Source organism: Falco cherrug, chromosome 9 (assembly GCF_023634085.1).
Source record: "Falco cherrug isolate bFalChe1 chromosome 9, bFalChe1.pri, whole genome shotgun sequence".
Classification (NCBI taxonomy): domain Eukaryota; kingdom Metazoa; phylum Chordata; class Aves; order Falconiformes; family Falconidae; genus Falco; species Falco cherrug.
The window spans coordinates 35,856,836-35,878,999 of NC_073705.1; the positions used below are offsets into that span (position 1 = coordinate 35,856,836).

The 22,164-nt window shown below is 39.2% G+C and overlaps 1 protein-coding gene across 8 annotated transcripts in view; it reads right to left on the bottom strand.

The window, feature by feature from the left end:
* The window catches only part of PCDH15 (protocadherin related 15), a 443,471-nt gene that overhangs the window by 288,954 nt on the left and 132,353 nt on the right, over positions 1 to 22,164 (bottom strand). Inside the window, exon 1 of one of the 8 annotated variants that reach the window (XM_055720582.1) lies at positions 18,214 to 18,232. The exons of the other annotated variants lie outside the window; for them this stretch is intronic. The gene's annotated coding sequence lies outside the window, so the exon portion shown is untranslated. Of the gene's footprint in view, positions 1 to 18,213; positions 18,233 to 22,164 lie in introns of those variants that run through there. 8 annotated transcript variants of the gene reach the window in all.

Genomic DNA, 22,164 nt, shown 5'->3' on the forward strand with positions numbered 1-22,164 from the left:
CATACTTGATAAAATTTATAAATAAATATAATATAATATTACATACGCAAATACCTGTACAAGATCAGACCAAAGATCACCTAGCCCTGGTTGCAGCAGAGGCCAACAGGCAATGCTCCAGATCTCCCTTGTCTGCAGGCTTACTAGCTTTGCAGGGAAAAAGGACGTTAGAGGCATTTACAAACCACACAGGCTCTTCTTCAAAAGCTTTTAAAAGCTCACAACTGCATACATTGAGAAGACATCAATTATATTTTGCTCAAGGGACTATTTCCAAATAGCTAATGATGCATATGTTCAAAACACATCAACCTGCTAACTGAAGAAAAACTCATAAACTGATCTCTCTCCAAATCAGCAGATATGGCTATGCAGAGCAGCAGAATTTCCCCAGTCAGCTGGAGGAGAGCTCAAGGTTGCTGGATCCAGGGCAGCCCAAAGGACCTCTGCAGTGGTCCAGGGGCTTTTACAGCAGCCCCCCTGGCCCCCAGACTGCCTGCTCATCTGCCAAGTAGGCTGCTGAGTCTCTGACAACCCCACAAAAGTAAAATATTTCCTGAAATAAAAATTTGAAAGACCATGAATTGTGGGATTCCCCTTTTATTTTTTGTTTTAGCAAATGGGAACAGAAACAGATTGCTAAGGTTGACATAATATTCTCCATTATCTATACAAAAAGCTGCCTGTTCTCAAAAAAAATATTCCCAAATCAGTGCTCTCATACTAGACAACATGTACAGACACAAAGTAAATGACCATGAACAAAAATGTTACCTTATAAAGTACCACACACACAATGGAAAGGCTATCAAGACAAAAAAACAAAAAATAAAAAAAAACCAAAAAACAAACAAACAAACAAAACAACAAAAAACAACCAAACCCAAAGCATAGGCTAAAATAGCTGGGAATATTTAAAAAAGAAAATATCCCTCCTGTTACCATACAGCACAGAAAATAAAAATGCACATACTACAGTCAGCAGTGAGTTAAAAAGTCTTTGGGCTATTCCAGCAAACACTTTGTTTCTTGTCTCACTTCCCAGAAGACCTCTGCAACAGCAATTCTTGAACGTGATTTAGATTTTTAAGATGCAGTGCACAACAACAAGGTTATGTATAAACAGGCAGAATGCAACCACTCTGCATTTGGCTTTTCAGGGATGAAGCAATTTGGAATTGGAGCAACTTAGTCCACTTACTTTGATAAAGGAAGCACATTATCACCAGTAAGTTTCCTGTAAGTTTTTATTGTACTTAGAAAACTCTGTTGTGAGAAATAAAAAACAGCATTGGAATTATCCTTGCATTTCATCAGAATCAGATGATAAGGGAAAATGCTTTCAAAATTACTAAAGGGGTTGTAAAGAAGGAAAACAATGCTGTACAACAGAAACAAGAGCAAACACAACATCCTTGTCTAAAAACAAAGCAAATGAACAAACTAGTCTGAGCTTGGAAAGGCAAGTCAGACAGTAAGAACAGATGGCTGACAGCCCTGGATTCAGGAACTGGAAAAAGAGCCAGATAGACAAGCTCCTCACCTAAACCCAGGAAATATTTTGAGGCTTCTAAGAAAAGGAAACCTTCAGCACCGGATACCTTTAGGAAGACATCAGACAAACTTTCATAAGAAAAAAACCCTAACCTACTCTTGGAGCCAAACAGACTAAGAGTTTTTTATTCTATGATCCTGTAGAGAGACAGCAGAAACATCAGCAAGTTTTACTTCCATTCGCATATTGGACCTCTTCCTGAATTTGGCCCAGTTTATGACAGTCACAAACGGAATGTTAGTCTTTGCCTTACTGAACACTTAGAGTTAAGGGAGAATCAGTACAAGGAAACCTTGGAGCACAAGGGAGTGAATCTTTACACAATTCCAAGTTATGGAATGGCAAAGTTCTGCCACAATTTCCAAGGTAAAAATTACCCCAAAGTAATGGAAGTTTCTTGCCACAGTACCTATGAACTAGCTTTTGCACTGAAAGTTATCACTTCTGAGAGTAACCTTGCCATGCTGAAAACCCCTGGGTTTATTTTGCTACTCTGGGGAGAAGTATGTATATTCACAAAGTTCATGTATATTCCCAGCCAGAACTTCTGGGAACACAAATTCTCTGATTATGTGCATCAATTATTAAGTTTGGTACCTGCAAACAAAAATATTTGCATTTAAAAGGAGTCATCTTCCCAGGGATATTCAAGCCTTCCCATTTAAACATTATCACAAAAGCATCTTATTCCTATGTCAGACCTGTTTATTTTATTGAGACCTTATTAATAAACATTAATAAGTGCTGTATTTCTTCTTCATCTGCCAAGTAGGTACCAAGCCAGGAAAAAGCAAAACCAATTTTATAGCTACATGACTACAGAGACGTTAGTGGAAGCCCAGGACACACATGCAAGCTACTTTCTAGCACAACACATTGCAGATTGTGTAACATGGTCCAGCTCCTCATAGTTAAGACAGACACACACATCTCAGATACAGCAAAGTCACCATGTGCTCACAACTGAGTCCCAGCTTTATGCCATGTGCCTGGGAAGTCCCAGTATCTAGGAGACCAGAGTTTATACCTGCAAAACACTTCTGGGCGGAAATGTGTTTTGTAGAGTAAAATGGACCAGTGGCATCTGCACTCAGCAGAAAGACAGGGTATTTTCTCATGAACTTTGCACAAAACTGCAAAGGCCACCCGCAAAACATTCCTTGCTGGTACCTTCCTTCTCCAAACCCATGAACAGACCTCCTCACCTGCGAGCACACCGCAGTTTCCATCACCTGCTTTTTTTCTTCATCTAACACAAATCTGTGACATTGCATTCAACCCACAAGTCCAAGCACTTTCCTTTAAATTTATGTTCATTTTCTTTAACTTTGGACTTTCTCTTCCCAAACCCTTCCATAAGTCAAGAGGTTCTGTCTCTTCCTTTGAATGCATTCAAACTACGTCTGCAACCTGCCATACTGAGTGCAAATGTGCCAGATTTTAAAATCAGAAACTGAGACCACCAGCACTTACATAGTGTACACTGACCAGTCCATAAATGAGACAAATTTGCACGTATAGGCTGAAAGAAATGCAACTTTGAAAACTATTTCTGTTGAAAACTGGAAGTGTTCCTGAATTAACTTAGTGGTGACTACAATGACTTTTTTTTTTGAGGCAACTACAGACCAGGTGTGATAACATTTGTATTTGCAGTGCCTCTGTTTCCTCTCAAGATCCCTGACTGATAATTTTCTGATAACACTATTTTTAAGTTCCTGGAAACATTCTCTGTCAGGTTTGACAAATGCTGCTTCAACACAAACAGGTTTTCATCAGAGATCTGCTTCATTTTTTACTGTCTTGGTTGCTGAGAATACAAGACCAGGCTCTCTGTGCCTACAAGCACCAAGAACACAGAGGAGCCTGAGCTGACACCTGTGGTGTCACCTCGGACCAGCTCAAATGCCAAATCTGACCCAAAAATCCACTGGAGAGCATGGGGATCTCCACAGTGAGCCCATGCCTCCTGAACTCCAAGGTAGGGTGACCCGTAGGAAGCGCTGCTGCCAGGGATCTTCAGGCTTTTAGGTTCCCCCTGCCAAATATGAGAACCTGCAAATCCCCAAAACAACGTAGGAGGGAACAGTCAAGTTGGAGCAACCAGGATTTCCTGGCTCTTTCCCTACAGATAAGCCTCAGGATTTTGGAAGATGGATATCAAGCAAAGGTCCTCTGGTTCCTGCTCCCTGACCAATACTTGCTACCTGGACATCAGCTCCTTTATGCACAAGATACATGTGATTCAGAGAGACAGGTTGTTCTGTTTCATTTACATTTTCTGAGAGGATACCATAGTTCTATTTCTATTCTACAGAAAACAGAAAACTATCATTCTGATTTTCATTCTGATTCTAGAAAAAATACTTATTTGGAAATACAGATTTTTGACATTCAGGAAATGCCAAACTTTGGCTAGTTTTGCCTCTCAAAATGGAAACCCGTATTTCAAAATTAACCAAAAATACATCACTGGGATTGCACAAAATACAGTGGGACTTGAGCTCTTAATACAGGCAAGCAAGACTGAGAACAAGGGGGCAGGCATGTGCATGGGGTGATGTCTTTGACCAGTGGAATTCCAATGCAAACTATTTCATCAAAATGAGCATTGCAGCACAGCACCCACAGAGATGGTGTGCAGGACAGCTTTCCATTCATCATGTTTCCTCAGAAAGACCATATATTCAGGCAATGTGTTTTAGAGTTCCTGGGCACATTTCAGAGTGTCTCAGATCACAAATATATATTAAAAACTGGTTTTGTAAATCTTGTTTGCTTTCCAATTCCTTTAGCCATTATTCAACATCAGGGTTTATTGGTTCATTGGTTCTCTGTTTAGAAAAGCCTAATTTACACTTTAAACACTGAAGGACTTATAAATAATGAAACAGATGAAGCATTTATTTGGGAACACTGTGATCAGGCAATGGCCACTGAAGGTGTGAATTAAACGACTTGAATGTTTTCACCTTTAATTTGGAGCCAACCTAGGGCCTGTTTGCATACTGTTCTGAGAGGAGCAGCAGAAGCCTATAACCCTCTATGTTAAAGTTGAATTATTAAAATTATAAAAGGCCTACCTAAACATTGCCTATGGCTATCTGCAATTATTTTTTTTAGTATTTCCTATGCATTTATGGTGCACTGTAATAACCACATGTAACTGTTTTCTCCTTGTAAAGAAGGCAAAAAAAGGACAGCTTACTGATGCTTATCCATCCTCTTGACCCGCTTGTGCTACATTCTGCAGGGAAGTATCCTGAGGGAAACAATGAGCATTGCAAGCAAACCTTGATTTTCTTGGTACATCCCATTCAATAACAAAGGCAGAGTAATTAAATCCATTGTTTTCCAGAATCTTGCCCCAACATGACTGTTTCGTCCAAGTTTGGCTCTAGTTTCCCAGCTGCATATGTTGGAAAGCCACAGACAATGCAATCTGAGCCTCAAGAAAGGGGAAAGAGAAAGTAATTTTCTGGGAAGGGCCGGGAAAAGCCAGCATTGAACATTACCTAGGCAGAAATAACAAACCTAAATTTGTATCTTCAACTAGATTTGGATACAAGTCTTGTTTAAACAGTAATTCAGTCTTACTGTACTCTTGCTACAGTATCTGTCCTATTTTCATAAGCAAAAAGAATCCTTGAGGTATGGAGTGCTACAGATCAAGTGTATATGCGACTTCATAACAGGTAGAGGAAAATCAGTAATTTTGGGAAAACTTATCTATTTAGAAAATGGGAGATGCAATTTTAGAGAATGAAGGAATTTCTGGTGATGCCTCAGCAGTGGCTAATGAAGGAGGAACTACCCCAGATGACAAATGCCAGGAGAGCTCAACAGCAGGACAGAGGAAAAGGAGCTTCTGTCTTTGAAATTCATTCTGTACTAACCTGTAATAGTCTGGTTTTGGAGGTAGGGTGTAACTTTTTTTTTTTATAAAGTCATCTAAGCCTTCTGTACATTACTGCCTAGAATTCCCTTTCTATGAGGATAGGGTAAGCATTTTCTTTCATGGGGAGAGAGAAATCCTTTATTTTTCTGTGAATTGCTTTATTACAGAAATAATAAGCATAAGGAAAGGACTTTATTATTCACAGAAATCTACAAGACCATTTGTAACCTACAATTGTGCATAAACTTCCATGAATTGGGTTGAGGTAAAGGAATTAGAATTCCAAGAAACTGACAAGACAGTGTCTAAAGAGAAAGAGTCACACCACCAGTTTCAGAGTAGAATACCGAATCAGGCAATTTTGATAGCAAGCAGAAAGAGTGGTGGATTACAATGGACAGACTGATACAAATATCAGTCTATACTGTTTTATTAGTATAGTTATTCCATGCTATTTTATTCTGTGTACAGTAAAACACACAAAATCTAGTTCATTTATTGTCACTGTTATCAACTCATAGCTGTGCTTGCAGACGTACCAATAGAAAACTATGAAAATCAGAAATACTTGGCACCACACCAGAGTTGTTGGCGGCACTGATTACAGAAGCTACCGTGAGTCAGCAGGGAGTAGCGGGGTTTGACTTGAGCAACATGCTTCTCTCACAAAACAGACGTGACGGGTGCAGCCTAACACTCAAATCAACTGAGTAACACCCGGGGTGAGGTGGGGGTCTCACAGCCCAGTGTTGCTTCAGTAAAAGCCAAACAGACCCCCCCGCCCCGTACATCTGTGCTGAATCTCCTGCCCTGTGCTGAACTGTTGGGTCCCTTCCAGAACTGACAGTCCTTGCTAAGGGCCAGTCAGCACACACCAACTGACTTAGTCCCACCTCGCCATCAGTACAAACTGGCATTTGGAATCCTCCGTTTTGAGGACGAGAGCTACAGCCATCAGACAGGTCGACGGACCTGGATCTCTCCCCTCCTCAAGCAAGGACGCCTCTTTGGTAAGACTTGTGCTTCCGACTACATCAGATGTTACCCAGGGAAGTGTTGTTAACAAGAAGCGCTGAACTCTTAACTCAAGCTCGATCTTTGCAGCAAGTGCATTTATCAACGGCACTTCCAAACTTGTTATATCTGTCACTTTAATAAATCATCTCTCTTTTCAACTTTATGCAACTGTTCCAGTGAAAAGTCCTTAACAGGGCACTGACAGGCAAGCGTTGGCTCTGATGAGTGGCTGCACATATAATCCTTTAGACCTAAACCGCTGACCAAGTCTGAGACTAGGACTGGATCTAGCTGCACCTAGACTCCTCTCTGAGAGAGTCTTTAGAAAGGATGAAGATCCTTTCTGAACCTCGTGACTCAATGAGAGGGCATTTTCCCTCCAGCCATGCATGAGACTCATACCTGTAACACAACACTTACAAAAGAAGGGATAAGAGATACAGAAATAACACTTCATGAAAGTAGAACCAACCTAAGTGTGGAAGCATCCATACAGTCCATCAAACTTGCAGAACAGTAACAGCACAATTGGCAACTGCTATACCTCTTATATGATTATTGTTTTGCATCCAAACTAATTATGATCTTGCACAGTTTATTATCAGTGCTTGCTGATAAAGGTTGGTTTGGCAACCCTTGAAATCTATTAATACCTTAAGCCTGAGGAAATCAGACTTTCAGCAAAGTCTCCTTCACATGCTCATTTTCTTCATGTTCTCAAAATATTTATTCTGAACCATGAAAAAAAAAGCATCTACATTTTCAGACTAGGGTGTTGGGTTTTTTTTTTTTAACAAAAATTACACAAGCCAAAATAAGAGCTTCTGATGGAAGGGGAAAAAATTATCTCGGAAATCTAATGATATTTTCTGATGCTTTCTCAAACACAGCATGCTTTTATCCTTACACCGAGCAATTCCAGCAACACACCATAGGAGCAAATTATTTGCGCAGATGAGTATTTCTTTCAGCAGTATTTCCCAGTTTGTGTCTTTCCTGAACACATGCTGCAATCTCTTCCTTTCTTTTGACAGAAATACTAAACAGCAGAGTATGTAAATAGATTTCAAAGCTAATTGAAAATAGAAACATAGAGCCTAACAATACTAAATCAAAAAACCTGTCAAGTTTAGCAACAGATCATTTGCATCTCTTTTATTTTGTTGTACAAGCTTTTTGTTTGCATAGAAAAGACCAAAATAGATGTCAACTTGCTTTGTAAAGGATTGATATCCAATAAGGATGAAAATAACTATCTCAAATGCTAATGAATCAGCAGCAATGTTTATTTGCCAAGCAAATTACTGAAAAGCAAGTCACTCTGACACTAGAGCAAGGGATAGGAAAGGCAGTAAGAACTGACCCACTTTCCAACCTTCCCACATAAGCATATGTCTTTTTTACTATATTAAATAGTGCCATAGCACAGACCTGAGCACTGAAGACCAATAATCAGTGCTGGTAAATGGTTATTATGGTCTCCAAGACATCTCTGGCCCCGGCTAACTAGTCCTTCCCCAACTGGGAAGGCCAGGCACAGTTTGGGAAGCACCACTACCCAAGGCCTGGATGCAGGTACTGCAGTGTTGAAGGCCAAGGGAATGTAATGGTATAGACATGGTCAGACCATGGCAGTTGGCTTCAGGACCACAGAAAAGGCCCTCACATTGCTTAAATTACCAGTATAGATGGGCTCACAAAGGCTCAAAACTAATTAACACTCCAAGTGTAAACAACTAATTAAAACTTTGGCTTCATCACTCAAATTGCTTCCAGGTCTCATCACTCAGTCACTGATGACCAAAGCCAATACCCAGCATCACATGCTGTTATTGTTATCTACCTAATTCTCCCCCCCATTTTCTCCAGCTTTTAAAGGGAAGGCTTGAAGCAACATGGGAGAAAGTTTAAAGTTTTAAATGAAGTTTAGGCTTGACTTTATACTCAGACCTGGATCCAGCTGTAACTGCGTTAGTATAGAGATCTCCAGCCCAAGGGAGAGGCAGAGCTGGTAAGCAGACAGAATAGGACGGGTCTGTCTCACACATCTTCTATGAGAAGCACTTTTGCTGTCCAAATAAATCCAGCAATTCACTAACTAGTGAAGAAACTGCTCCAAAATCAATTCTTTTAAGAGGGAAGTACAGTTGTGCTGCACAGGGACTGCAGAATCAGTCCCCTGCTTGTCCACATATTTTACCTGTAATTGCAATTGCACTTTATCATGAAGTGTTTTAGTCAAACCCTTTCATAATTGCTGATATCTTATGCATGACAATGACAAAGTTGCTTTTTCTGGCATTTTGAATTTCAACCTCAAAGAAGTGAAGAGCGCAATTTCAGAAACATTAATGCTTGCTAACAGTTGAATTTTAGTTTGGACAGCTCTGCCTAGTTAATCACCATTTTACCTTTTCATTGGGGCAGAAGAGTCACTGTCCTACCAGTATTCAGTTTCCATTCTGCTCCCAATGTGGAACAATAATGCATACGTGGTTCTGTCTGTTTAAAGAGGCCAAGCGAAATAGATTTCTTCCAGTTGTTCAAAGCTAACTCAAGCAAAAGTTATAAACAGGAAAGTGAACTTAGCAGTCTGGTCAGAAATTTTAGGTATTATTTTGAATTCCATTTGACATTGTAACATTTTAAAGCAACATGATTAATAACCTTTCACAAAGAAAACAGCTAACATGGTATTAAATCCACTTCCTTACAAAAAATATTTCTTATTTAAAAATGTAACCCGGTTCATCTACAAATGTAAAACATCTGATCCTATTAAATACCCAGCCCATTAAGCCACACACATACTCTATAACGTTTTATTGCTTTCTCACATGTGATGAATAACTTTGAATAAATTGAAGAGGTGTTTTTAAGAATAACTTCTCTAAGCAGCTACAAACTACCGTGTGGAATTCTTAGTCCAAATCTTAAGCTTTCATATTTTTCACAGGAAGCAGGCCCAAAGCATTCAAAGGCTGCCTGATACAAATGGAAAGTACCTAAAAAACAGGAGATGTAGTCCATAGTTACAAAATAAGACACTCCTTGAAGTGCATTGGTTCTGAAAAATATTCAGAAATCACTGTGGACAAGCTACTCTGCTTGCCCTCTCAAACACTGAATCAAAACTGTGCTATCCTTAGACACATTATCAAGAGTGAAGACAGAAAGAAACAGGAATGTCAGTTTAACTCTGCACAGCACTGCTTAGCCTCTGCAAAAGTGCAAAACTGCAAAAGTGACTGCAGTTCTCATATCTGCTGGTTAAGAAACTGATAAACGGAAAAGTATTCAGTAAAGAAAAAAGATAATGTTCGTGCATAAGTAATACTACACAAGAATGCATTGAAAGATGTGAATCAGTCTGACTACAGGAAAGAACAAGAGCTTACCTGATCCCTCCGTATGAGGAACATTGCTAGTAGGTGGAAGTATCAGTTATGAAAGGTAGAGTTAGAGAACAATATGAGAACCACATCCAAATGTTAAAAGCATACTGTTAAGGAATCAAATAAGAGAAAGAGACTAAACACTGAAATTAATCATAAGGTTAACCAAATGGAAGTGCAATGTAATAAATGTACTGCTATGAAATGCAATGCACTAAATAGGTACAATCCCTTAAAGTATTTTTTCAGATATAGAATTATTATTTACTATAACATTACCCCTGCAATACAGAGGTTAATGTTAATTTAATAGTCTATAGTATGTAGGTCCTGAGAGATATTTTTAAGGACTATTTTGATTCAGAACTCCATGAACTTATAGGAAAAAATATACAGCTTACTACCTAAATATGTAACAGGGTCAGCAGAAAGTTCCCTTCTTTCGTTACATCTGTTAAAACATCTCTGTTACTCACTTGTTTGAACAAGTCACTCAATGCCCGAAGACTTTTTTTGCTACTACATTTTCCTGTAAGTTACCAAGACCTTCAACAACCACAGCTGTCCATTACTTACGTAAACCCAGAAATAACAGATCAATTGTTGCTGCAAAGATTTCTGGAAAAACAGTGCACTGGGGCCAAAGGCGTTACTCCAAATGAATGTTCCTATATTCAAAGGATGACACTGTTTACCTCAGTTACCTGGTGATTTTTTGGCTTTGGTTGTTTTTTTATGTTTAAAAGTAAATCCGTTTCATGAAGATAGAAACATACTGAGGCAGACAATTCATACCGTAATGATAGAAAGCTTAGAAATAACTAGATTAATAGGATATAGAAATCTTAGAATAATTAAAACTCTCATTGTATGTACAAAGAGGGGCTTCACAGTATGACTTTGCAAATTAGGCCCAGTCCTGGGGCCCTCTGTACTGATAAGATGGACCCGGGATGCTCATGTGTTGATAAGGAGACACTGGTATGTGATCTGTCCTGTTTTTTTCGTTTTGAAGAAACTCGAGACAACGACCCCCACACCACCACCAGGAGACAGTGTGCAAGCACAAATGGGAGGAAACTTATGTTAATGACTTCTCGATAGACTAATTATCCTAACTCAACCTATTCTCGGGCATCTATTGAATATGTATGAATGTATGCTTTAAATCACATGTGCACGAAGAAGCCGGGGCAGCAGGTGCTTTTGGAATTATCCACCCTGATGCCCGCCGATAAATTGAACATACATGCTTTATAACCTATCCTGAGTTACAGAGATTAATTCCACACGTCAGTAATATAAAACAATCTTTATAGGCCATTTAGATTTGATAATCCTGAAACTTTTAGAGCAATTTCATCCAAACCACAACACGGTAACAAGGTAACCCCACAAGGAGCAGGAGCTACAGAGCTACAAGATAGCATTCACAGGAGTGAACGGCAAAGGGCAACTGTAGGCTGGCCTGTTTTATTTCACATTTGTAGCTTAATCCCCTCATAAACTGCTAACCAGGAACAAACTTACAGAGATGTTTGGAGCAATGAGATACCTGATAAAGCACCATTATGACTATATTTTGCTTTCCAAAATTCATTTTTTAAACCAAGCACCTATCTACTAGCTTTGACATAAACTAAAATCTAGAAATTTTTCTAAATACTGGAGTCAACAAGTTATGAATACTTACCCAATACAATTTTAAAAAGTACTTCTCTCTGCTGTCCTTTCTTATCAGAATAATTTCTTACAGCTACTTGCAAATTACATCTTTTGAGATATTCTAGTCTGACTCCAAACAAACTAAAATGAGAAATAAGGTCAAACAACAGCATTTGCAGTGGCACCGGCTTGCTCTGTTTGACACCCACACACAACTCCCAGAGAAACATGCATCAGGCATTCAGGGAGTGTATATCTTGAGCCAATGCACAAATTCCTTCCCTTGAACTGCAAAGAAAACATTTATCCTTTTGGGGCACCAGATGAGTTTTTACAAGGCACTGGAAGACCACAGCTGAGCCTGGGGCAGTGAAGTCCCAACAGTAGCTAGCATAAGCCCAGCCCTGAGAAGTGCAGGAAGCCTCGGCAATCTGCCCAAAAAAACCCCAGTTTCCCAGTTAGAAATGATACGCTGATCGAGCACTGTGTTGATGACATTTACTACAGTAATAGTATCATAAATCTATAATCCTTTCTCTCAATAAACTATACTGTTGTACAGTGTATTAAACTATCTTGGAATAAACTGTACTACTTCCCCTCCTCCTTGCCTCCCAAACACATAAAATAAGCATCTACAAATAGAAATAATTTATAAAATGAAGCATATTTTTTTTTTCTGAGAGGAAAAGATAACAATATACTCAGCCATAAATTTTATTCTTACAAGCTGCCCCCTTCCCTCCAATTTTTCTTTCCTGCAGCATCATTACCATGTCATCTAAATGTATTTGCCTACCCCTGAGCAGCTGGCATTGAATATTCAGTGCTGGTTTCCATTTTGACATGTTGTTACAAAAGATACTCTGTTTAATTTTTTCTCAGTTTGCATAAGACTATCCTTGAAGAGGTCAGAGCATCCCAAGGGAAAACCAGTGTCATTTGAGAAGTACGGTAATAGCTGATTACATAGCCAAATAAATGTTGTTAGAAGTAAATCTTCATGGGCATTCAAACTTTAGGGTTTTTTTTTCTTTTTTTAATATAAAGACTATTGTCATTTCCAGTACATTCTTGCAGTAAAATAGAGAGGCTTAAAAACTAACTGGTATTTTGTTCACATGAATATGCCTATAGAAAAAAATACCACTCCATTACAGGAAATTAAGAACTGACCTCAGGGATTAGGCATGAACTACACTAAATGTGAAGTGTTAACTTTGTTCCAACTCTTCTTGTTTAGCTTTGGAAACAAACTAAATTTTGAAACCTTGCTTTAACCCCAGAAGTATTTCTACTCAGTGGTCCAAAACACAGAGTAAAATCTGACTAGTACAACCAGTTCTACCATTTTTCTTCTTTGGTGTGTGGTTCTCTACAGTCTTTACTTGCCATGCACATTTCTCTTTAGGCATCTTCGAAAGCTGTTTGAGTTTAGCTTCCAGTCTGGGCACCACAGAGACAGCCACAGAGACAGTCTGCACGTATGGAGACTGGAAGGGGCTGCTTTCCTACAGGATCAGTCAGGCTGGACAACCCATTTACTGCTGCATCAGCTGCAGTATTGAGATCTGGCAGCAGTTTGGAGAAAACTTGGAGAATAAATCACTTCCTCTAAACACACGCATTTAGCAAAAGGAGATATGAAGAAAAAAATCTTCTTAGGCTGATAGTTTTGCTCTCCTATCTCTATGCTAAAGGTACAAAGACTATTAGGTTGTGTCACTCCTAGCTTTGCTGCTGTTCACCCTAATGCCAGTACTTAGAATTTCTTTCTTTACATTCACTCACATAGATACAGAACTCCCTTGCCTTAATTTTAAACTATCATCTTCACCATTCCTGGTTATGGGCAAATCCCTGGGATTTGGGGGATTAAACACGTTAGATTTGAGAGAGTGCAAGAAGGAGGGAACCTCTGCAGAGACCACCACTGATTTGCCAGAAATGCAAGTCCCTGGCTGGGATTCACAGGTATCCCACAGGTCCCTGATTGCTCCTGGCCTCTTCACGGGCTCCCACCATGGCTGCCAACCACGGACCTCTTGTACCCAGTACTGAAAAGTACTGATCATGCTCTGCTGCGCTCCACCTCATCTTCTCACATCACTGGCAATTCTGATTAATTACAGCATTCACAGCCCACACTTAGCTACTGACCTCTGCACTTTTAATGCAAATTTAATGCAGAATACTGTTTTAATGGAAGTGTAAATGAAGCCAAACCACTATATTCAAACAGCATTTAACTCCCCCTCAAATAATTCAGCTGTTTGCCTTTATTAGCAAAGACTTAATGACAACATTTCCAGTTCAGATCACAAGTGAACAACTGAACAGTAGTAGCGGCAAATAAAAAAATTACTTCAGTTTAAAATGCATAAGCCCTGCTGCTAGTGACAGAAACCTGTCATACTCCAAATTGGGCTAGGAAAAAAAATTATTCCATGTAAGATAAATCAACATCTTGACTCCCAAACATTTTAGTAGTTTTAAATGTAAAAATAAATCATTAGAACAATACAGTTGACTTGATTTTCAGAAAAGAGGGTGTTGGGATGTGGAAACGATTACCAAAAACACCAAAGTAGACTTTTCAGTGCACTGGACACAACACTTAAAAAAATAATCAAATTAATATTGAATAATGATAACATCTGGGTAGTTGAGTAGTACTTGTAATGCACCATGAAAAGCTATTTACCTAATAGGCGTTGGGGGATTTGGGCAGAGAATTGATCCCACAGTCAGAAGTCTCACAGAAAAGCTCTTGATAAGTTCTGCAAAGCTGAAATGACTTGTTCAACTTAGAACCAACTTGAAAAGCACATTCAGTAATGAGATGAGAATAATCAACATTTACGCAAATAAATTTATGTGACCTAAATTTATGTGACTGAATGGCGTATGGAGGAAATAATAACACAGTTTATTATTGATAATCACATTATGTGAGAACTCTGCTAAACTGAAGGAAGGAGGATGCCTGAATATGTTAATTTAGATAATGAACAGACTCTCTGGTATGATGTTACCTCATGGGGGCATACACCACAACAACTCCACACATGCAATTGAGGCTGAAACAGACCCACTCAAATGACTCCCAGACCATTTATTTGAAAGAATGAAGAGAAAAATACAGTAAAGAGGGAGATTTGGTGGTGGCAGCACTCTGAAGCCTGTTGGAGCAGCCAAGTCTGCTGTCTGGGGGAATTCTACCGGGTTTGGTGCAAGATGATATCTTTAAGCGGCAATTTGTTTTTTGCAATCATTAAGAGAACATGAAAAGTGAGAAATGTTGATGAGACACTTTTCCCGCTGTTACCTAGATCCAAAGTCATCAATTGTTGTTGTCTAGAATAGACAAAACAAAGCCTTGTTTCTTGTTTATACGGAAAAGTCAGTTTTTAACCTCCACACAGATGCACAACAAATTGATTAAAATTCTAAACTAGCTGACATGCAGATTAACCAAAAGCACATATACCACGTCATTCTTCAAGTCAAGAAATAGCTCCATTCATACTGTCATCAGGTGGCTTTACTGACTGTAAAGGGGTGTTTCCCAGTCACTGCCATGTGGCAGAGGCAACAAACAATTCACCAGCATCAACAGTTTTAGTGTTGAACTATATAGGCAGAATTAAAACTGTGGAGTTTGTTTGTTTTGTTTGGGTTGTGTTTGACTGGTTTTGTTTATAATGTAGTGGCAGCCATACAAAAAAAAAAAAAACAAACCAGTCTCCATGTAATTCTGGTCAGTCTAAAACCAGTATGTTTCAGGTGGGAGGGAAAGGAGGGGAGTTTGCTTTTGAATCTCAAAATAAGAAAATTTCATTATGGCTGTTGAAAGTTCGCTTTGCTTTCTGGTTTCTTTGTTTTTCTTTTCTTCAGTGCAAGGGCAAAAGAAACAAGTTAGTTTCAGAATTCACATCACTTTCAATTGAAAATTTGGAAAATTCTTTCAATACTATATGATAAGTTCCGTTGGGTTTGGTTGGTTTTGGGGTTTTTTGACAAAAGAGTTGTCAAATTCTACCTATGCATACAAAGAAAATCTTATTCACAGGAAAATCATGTAACTCTCCCTGTCACTCTTAATCTCATTATGTCTGTGATAGCAGAGCTTGCAGAGTGATCTTTGTTACTACCTGCCACAGACTCTCCAGGGAAACTTTCCTCTCAAATGCTTAATGCAGCTCTGGGTCTTCTGCTCAGGTAAAAATACTTAATCTCCAACAAGAATAATTGTTGAAAATTGTTGTTCAAAGTTTCTGCCTACTTTGAAATCTTCTGTTCTATCTGCTATGGAGCTAACTGGCCTGTTTAACTGAAGCTACTAAATCAGATACAGACAATCCATGCGTGAAAGAATTCCCCATATCAGCAATTGCTGTAGTACCCACTAAAACGCTCCACAATATAAATTAGAGATTTGGCTCCATGCTCAGCTGTAGGGAAAGCAAAAAAACCCACAATTGCAGAGAGCAGCTTTTTCAGCAAAGACTCAGTCCGACTCAAAGCAAGTAATCCGACCAGCAATTGAACAAATGAAGTCTGCTTTCTCTGCAGATGGCTTTCTTTTGAGTCATTTTAACTGAGGTAAACCAAAAATGCAGCAGTAAACGTACAAAGATGCTTTTTTTCCCATTAAGTCCTTTGGCAGCAGCAGGCTGGCATACAGTTGTGGTTATCCCATGCCCCTGTTACAAAGGATGAAGTAATCTTTCTGTGGGAATTACCTGAACACAACCGAGATGTACCACAGCTTTTGAAGTCAATATTACAAACCACAGCAACTGTCATCTTAAGTTTGTAGATGAGCAGTATACCAGCCAGCTGCTCCTTCCTAACTGAGACTTTTTCATTAAGAAAAACACCCCAAGTATCTTCCTCACTCGTGCCTTTCTGTCCAGCTTGCCAGATGCCCCTTGCTCATTGTGAACTGCTTCCACAAACATCCAGATAAAAATCTTGCCTTCTATAGGTCTGGCCAGGCTTTCAACAACATTTTTTTTGTAACGAATAGTTCCAAGAGGATAAACTTACTTGATGTCCTTTACTACTGCTTTTTTTACAGCGTTTCCTCAAAGCATATGGTTCTCCTTTTTTTTTCTGCAGCCTATTCTCCCTGTCCCCAAGTATATTTACCTAAAACTTCCCCCTTTGTCCTGTGATACAGAAAAAAAACCCAACCCAAACCTTTTCTTTTCAAACATGAAAACAAAGACACTGCATGTATCTTTCTCTGTCCTTCCCCATTCTTCACAAACACAAAGGCTCAGCAGCATCTTTCTCCTCTATCAGATACCTACCTCAAAGAGAAGTTATGAAAGCGAACATGGACAACATCCTTTTATATTCAGAGAAACAAACAGGAACAGCTAATGTTTCAAAATCAGAAAGCACATTAGAAGATGATAACCCTTTTGTATGGACCATCAGTTGGCCCATGCTGCTGCACGCCAGGCCTTTGCACATTTGTATGTGGGCACAGAGCAAGGGCTCCGTGGCCAGGCAGGCCTACTGCCTCTACTTACAGACTAGAGTTCATTCACTAACCCACTCACATCAGACTTTTTAAATTCAAGCTATCTCCGAGGAGTCAGTCTTTGCTTAGATACCTTTAATGTATTTATTATGAATTGAAGCTTAAACTTGATAATAGTAAGGAGTAAAAAAATCATATTTACAGCTATGCAGCAATGCACTACTTCCACAACTGCATTTTTATTCAAGTGCACAGCGCACAAGTATTCCTCTCGTAAAAGGCAAAATATATACTCATAGGAATTACCTCAGGACTTGTAAAGTACTAGAACAATGTGGCCAGAGCTTGCTGTGTGTAAATGCCTGGAAATAAGAAGCTATAAGGTGTACCTTTTCTGTCATATTAGGGAATACACCAATGCCAAATAAATGGAGTTATTTTATCCATTGTAAAACTTCTAGACAGTAAAGAATGTGAAAACTTCCCATAAATCACATTATTTCACAGAGCAGTTAAGCTAACTTCACTTTGTGAAGTTAAAATATACTGTATATACATTTAACAAGCAACTAACAGGCCATTGTCTTTTCAGAGCTTAAATTAAAAGTGCCCAGCTGCAGCAGTCAATCACATTTTCCATTATGACAGAAGGGTGGTTGTTTTTATTCAACAAACAGTTAATTTTCATCACACAGTATTATGGAAAAAGTAAGTTTGCTAAAAGCATGAATTTTACCATAGTGTAAAAAAGTGACTAGCAGGTGTTTCTCGGGCACAACTATACTAGATTGATGCATTTTTTTTTGGAGTAATCTGGAGTCCTGCCTATGGCAGCTATAATTATTTGGCTTTATCTTGCTATTGCCAGTAACTGTCTTTGACATATCCATTCATTTCCAGCAGAAATTTACCACACATACTTTGATGCACTACAACTGCTCCTATTTACAGTTTTATTTCAGTACATTTTCATCTTCTGAGAGTTTGCATTGCATTTATGTTCCCTCTTGAAAATATAAAAAAATTCCATCCCAGCAGTATCAAACTCCACCCCCACACCCTCCCCCCCAGCTGACCAGAGTTTGCCCTCTATTTCTTCCTGCTTTCTTCCTTCTTCAACTCTTTCTAAGCAGACTGCAGATTTTTTGTTGCTCCATTCAACAGAACTGAGTAGACAACTTCTTCTTACCTCAGAGTTTCCTTTCTTTACAGCAAGGTCCCGTAGCCAGCCCAAGGCAAAGTCAGACATGCATACCCCACCAGCTCCTGAGGCTCCACTGCGCCATCAGGCTACAGCCAGTTCAAAGGTATCTGTCCCAACAGCCTTTCTTCAATGGCAACTGAATATTAGGAGAGTATCAGAATATCTGTCTTGTTTACTAGGTGCAGAGGGAAACATTCTGCTGTAGTTTCAAGGTTTCCATAATCACCAGTTCTGAAAAATCCAGAGCCAGCAAATGTAGCTGGACCATCATGTTACAGAGACCTTAAAAAGGCCTGGATATACATTTTTCCATGATTCAGATTCCTTTTTTGAGCTCACTCACATTTTGACTACTTTGTGGCAGTGGGTGTCATAGTTTGATGAGGCACTACTGGAACATTTTCCTTGTGTAATCATGCAACCTAGAAATTGCACACAATAACTCCAAGTTCTCCTGCTAGGAGAAACAGTTAGCATTTTTCCTACTATTTATTACCTTACAGACCTAAATGACTATTTGCTTCTATAAAGATACCATCAAAGAGTTCATTAAAGTCACTATTAAAACGCAACATATTGGCAGTTACCACCTGAATCAGGCACCATGCCTTGCTCAGGAAGCCACGGGGATGGCTTCTCCATCTCACTACTGCAGGACACAGGTTCCTACAGTGCCCAGCGCACCAGATACACTGTGCTGCACTACCATTTACCAGCTCTATATGGGTCAGCCACAGCCCGCCCCCACTTACTGCATCTTTTGTCTTCTCGGCCTTCCAGGTTGCCCAGGTGTCAGGTAGGGCACAAATATTCAACTTTTCCTTTCCAGGCATGAAACTGCAGCCTATGGAGATACTAGCGTATTTGTTGCATTACTTTCCCTTTTTTACAAATCTGTGCTTTCTTCAGGGCTTCACATCAAACAACCCACCATGTTACTCTCATCTCATTTTCTCCTGATGCAGGAATCCCATCAGCTCTCTACCTTCCAACTAGTTTCTGATGCATCTGTTACAACAGTAATTTCAGCTGTCCGAAGCACACAAATTTCAGTATGCTGCTAAAGTTTTTAAGACTTCAAGCATTACTACAAAAATCTGCATATTTGGTCTTGGTCTGATTGCTCAGCTGGTCTAATTGGAATAGAATCTTACTTCCCAAGGCACTTCTTCATTTTGTTTCTACCTGAAATTAATCAAATTCTACCCTATACATGTATAAGAAAGCTGAGTCTCAATGATTTTCCTCCACAGAAGATGAATTCTCTCAACTACTCAGTTGTCAAAATCATTTTCAAGTTCCCTACAGACTTCTAACTTTAAATGGCATTTTGGCTTAAATGAAATCCACCTTAAAACAGCACCTATTAAAAGGAGCCATAACACTCCACAAAAATCTGGAGGAACTGCTAAGCACATTATTTACCTCCTGATTACTTACATTGTTTAATTTGTGAAAATACACTTAAATGAAAACATACTACGTTTAAGTTTTCGTGTAGTGTCAACTCACTGTGTAATACATGCTGCCCAATTTATATGGCAATTTTACATGGCTGAGAAAGAAAGGCAGTTTTACCCTACTGTCTGGAACCTTAATGTATCTGAAATTCATGACTACCAGCCTGCTCAATTTTATCACCTCTTTTTAAGACTTCTTCCACTAGGGCAGAGAGATACAGAGCCTAGAGCTCTTTCTGCTGTTTCAGGCCCCTCATCCCCTTTTATTGGGGTAGGATTTGGATCAAGGAGCTCAGACAGGGTGCATAAATGAGTATTACACAGCTTTTCCTTCCTTTTCTAATTCCACTATCTTTTACTATGCCACAAAATCCAAGTATTATCACTGAATATACGTTGGCAATGTGGCTCTTGCTCACTAATTTTTTGAGAGTTCATTTTGACAGCGATACTGATGATCATGCAGGTAATGGCTCATTCCATTGTGCTCTGCACCCAACAATAATAACACACCTCTCAATTTGCTGGAAGAATATTTACCAGACAAATCTTGGACAATGCATCATGGCTTCAAAGTAATTCCCAGTACTCACTTTGCCAGTAATGATGGATAGGTCACACAAGGGTAGCACACTCAGACTTGAACCTAAATCCTCTGCACTGCAGCCAGCCCACTCCATTTTCTCTAACAACAGGGGGTTAGCAAAGAAGCTTGTAAATCAAAAACTAATCATGAAATGGAGCCAGCTTTTAGAACAACATTAAATGGCAGGCATTCTTCCACACTGCATGAGGACTGAGCTCCGGATGCCCTTTCACCTTGCAATCCTATAATACTTCTGGCTAAGTACTAGCACTTAGGGAAGAGGCTTGGTCACTGCCCTAAAGCAGTACAGAGAGCAGCTCAAAAGTTGTTATTCTCACAACTGTAACTTTAAATGATATTTAAACACCGCTACAGAGAACATTCTCTATCTTTTCTGTTTTTAACAGTCTCCATTTTAACACTCCCATACCAGGAAAAAAATATTTCATACTGGATCCAATTAAGATGCAATCAATTTTAACTAGATGTGTTCTGAGTAGGCATAAATATTTCTGATAAAGGAAGTTAGTAAATTTGATTGATATAGATTAGCATGGAGAAAGTGAATTATAGTACAAACAGCTGGAAATTAACTTTGTTCTTACAAGCATGAGATAATACCAAAGGTCTCTTGGCCCTCAAGTACATACAAATCAAAGAGGAAGAGGAGTTTTTCAAACAAGGCAAAAAGATCCACTTAGCACAGCAGGAATTTAAACACTGGTATGCTAACAGCTTGCTATGTCTCCGTGGTAATGACCTGTCAAGTCCGAATTTCAAAATACAGCTCTTGAATTAAGTTGGAAAATGTTCTATTTTGCATTCATGCCTTTGCTTCACATATAAAAAAAAAATTCTCCTTCCTGTTTGTTTCCCCCATTATTATTATTATTTTCATTTAACATCAATATTGCTACATACTCTTTTTTTCCCGTTATCAGTATTGGTACCCCCATACTGCTTACAAATTTCTCTTTCTTTCTATTCCAACTATTTAATTGTTGCTCATTCAGCCAGTATGTGAGACCACAATCAAGAGCTTGTTATCCCAAATCAGGAGTTTTTACTTGTCTCCAGTTGGAAATTAACATCACAAGAGATGGACCAGTCTTTTGCTATTAACCAGTATACTTCAGTACACCTTGCCCCCATGTACACCCAAACACCAAGTGTGCTCATCCCTTCCCTGATAACTGGGGAGTTCTCCCTTAAAGACCCACAGAAAATACACCCTCAAACCTCAGCATAGCTATGCTGTGAAAGGAAGAGCACATCATTTGCTCAAAGCAGCAGAAATGACCTGTTGAGGCTTTGAGAAAGGCACAAGATTCAATAATGGGATGAGTCAACATCTACACTACAAATGCTTGGAAAGGAGCACTGCCCCATGCTGCTACCAGAGCCAGGTCGGCTCCAGCAGAAACGTGATCCAGCAACCACCAGGGTTCACTTTGCTGTTTCCCAACAAGTTTTAGCACAGCTGGAAATCCACCTATGCTGGAAATAAACTGTATGGAAAATTTCTAAAGAGGTTGATTAACATCAGGACCACAAAGACATTAAAGCAGCAGAAGAGGCATTTGGAAGACTCCTCTCCTTGGTGAGGTGAAAATACCACCACCTTCAAAAAAACCTAAATCTCTGTCACTGAATGATGTAGTACCAAAGAGGAATATTACTTCCAAAGTAACAAAATAAAAGGGAGAAGAGTCTTCTGCAGGGTATATAGTCAGCACACACAAATACAAACATACTGAGGCAGGGAACTCCAACTTAATACAAATACACTGGGCTCCAAGCAAGCCATTTCCACTCAAGCATCAGACACTGGAATTGCAGTCAGATTCTATGAAATCACCAGTCCAGCATTTACAGGAGTCAAGAGAAAAA